Source organism: Cajanus cajan, chromosome 3 (assembly GCF_000230855.2).
Source record: "Cajanus cajan strain Asha chromosome 3, NIPB_CcT2T_4, whole genome shotgun sequence".
Lineage (NCBI taxonomy): Eukaryota > Viridiplantae > Streptophyta > Magnoliopsida > Fabales > Fabaceae > Cajanus > Cajanus cajan.
Window position 1 is genome coordinate 12,767,890 of NC_138519.1, and position 2,338 is coordinate 12,770,227.

Below are 2,338 nucleotides of genomic sequence, written 5' to 3' on the forward strand. Positions count from 1 at the left end.
CCAGACCTAATTCTAGCTAAGAAGGCCATTATTAATTTTTGAAAACCCTTCTCTTTTTCCAATGTTTTGAGTAAAATATTGATAGTGATTCTGTAACAGCCCATTTTTCGCTGGGCCTTAGGCCCAATTCGTGCCCGGAACGGGCCGTTTCAAAAGTGAAACGGGCCGTTCTGAAATAAAGAAAGTGGCTAAATTTTAAGTTTCGGAACGGGTCTGGAACGGGCTGTTCTCCAAAGGAGAACGGGCCGTTCTGCTTGAAGAACGGGGCGTTCTCCTTGCAGAACGGGGCGTTCTCCTTGCAGAACGGGCCGTTCCGGAAGGAGAACGGGTCGCTCTGCTGGGTTTTGGAACGGGCCGTTCTGGTTTTAGAACGGGCCGTTCCAGTTCAAAAATTTGCACAGATTCGAAGGTTCCGGAACGGGCCGTTCCGAATTCAGTACGGGCCGTTCCGGGTGCATCAGAATGCCTATAAATAGGGTCCTAGGGTATTTGGAAATTGATAACTTGGAGAAGAGGTCCTAGAGAGAGAAAGAAGAGAGAGAAAGGGAGAAAGAGAGAGAGGAGGGGAAGGAAAAGGGGAGAGAGAAGAAGAAGAATCCAGTAGAGGAGGTTCTGTCTAAGGAGAGAAAGGAGGAGGAAGATAGAGGAGGTTCTACTCTAGTTCCGGTCCGGTTTAAGAAAAAGAGGAGGAGGTTCTGCCTGAGTTCCTATTTATCCAGGTACGGGGGAAAAAGGGATTATTTATATGTATAGTACATGAGGGAATTGGGTAGAGGAAGAATTCCTTAGGATTATGATTGATTTTACAATTATTTGATTTGGAGAATTATTGGTTCTATTAAAATTATCTGTGTTGAGGTTTATAAATATGCCTAAGTGTAGGAATGATGATCTGTGAAGAAGAATGAATTGTAAGGAAAATGCGGTGAGCTAGATTTTGGAATAATGAGGGGTTTTACTGTTTATATTAATTATTCTATTGATTATTATATTAATGAAAGTTATTGTTATATTACTTGTTAAGAATTAATGATATTGATGTGAATTACTTGAGGGGTATGTAAACCCTATTATATTGAGCTTATCTGTTATCTATGTGATATGGAATTGCGTACGTGATATGAATTTGAGTTATAAGATGAAAGGATGTATGAATGTGATTTTGATTGTGATTGTGGTGTCTCACATCGATGACTAGGGACGGCACGGCCCCTGGGTAAGTGGTGCTACAGGGAGGGCGTGACCCTAGCATGGTGTGGGATGAGTAAGACAGTTAACACCACCATTTATGTCGTTTATGGCAGCCCTGGCATAGGGTTAATTGCAAGAGATTGTATTGATTGTAATGTGATTGTGTTTCCTCACACCAAAATGGCGAGGGACGGCACGGCCCCTGGGTAAGTGATGCTACAGGGAGGGCGTGACCCCTGGTCTGGTGTGGGTTGAGTGAGGCAATTAACCTGTATCACTTGTGTCAGATGTGGCGAGGCCTTGGCATAGTGTTAATTGTTGAGATTGGCACGAATTATTGATGATGTTGAGATTGACATGAGTTATGAATGGTGAAATAATTGTTTTAATGATGTGAATGAAAAAAAAGTATAAATGATTTTGTTAATTATAAAATCTAAGCGGATTATGATGAATTGATAAACTATGATACATGATCGTAAATAATTTATTAAATAAAGAAATATGATGAGATTTTAACATGGTGTGTTTGGATGTACTTTGCATTTAGATATCTTCTTTTCTCACCGTATAAATTGTGGATATTTTAGGTGGAGAAGATCCGGCTACGAGTGGCATCTAGAATGCCAACTGTTTTATTTTGGGAAATGCTCTGATATTGTGACATCGGGGCAAAGGATTTTTAGGATGAAATATTTATGTGAATTTGGTACTGTAATATTATTTTGAAAACAATTTGTAAAGAATCTTGTGTTTTATGTTTGATATTTCAATTAGTGTAGTTGTTGAAGTTTCTTATGTGAACCCTTTTACTGTAACTGAAAAGATTTATTACAATATACATGTTGGGGTAGTAAGGGTGTCACATTTAGTGGTATCAGAGCAGATCGATTCTATCAGCCGTGAGTTATGAGTCTACTATGCTTGTTTGGTAGATGAGTTATGTGATGATTTGAATGTAACTTATTGATGTGCTGATGTGATGATTGATTTTGTTTATTTACTTGTGTGCATTGTGTTCTTAGGATTTATCTTATAGATGTGATATAAATTGATGATGCTATTTTTGATTACTCTTGTTATTCTCAGGATTGCTTAATTGTTTTGGTACTTCTTGCTTATATAAGAAGTAGTGGTTGGGTGAAAT

General features: G+C 38.6%; 1 long non-coding RNA gene across 1 annotated transcript; it reads left to right on the forward strand.

The window, feature by feature from the left end:
• Nucleotides 1-514: 514 nt before the first annotated feature.
• LOC145955555 (uncharacterized) lies at nt 515-2,028 on the forward strand. The gene is made up of 2 exons (XR_014432196.1): nt 515-719; nt 1,782-2,028. It is a non-coding gene; the product is annotated as an uncharacterized LOC145955555 (long non-coding RNA).
• The last annotated feature ends 310 nt before the right edge of the window (nt 2,029-2,338 follow it).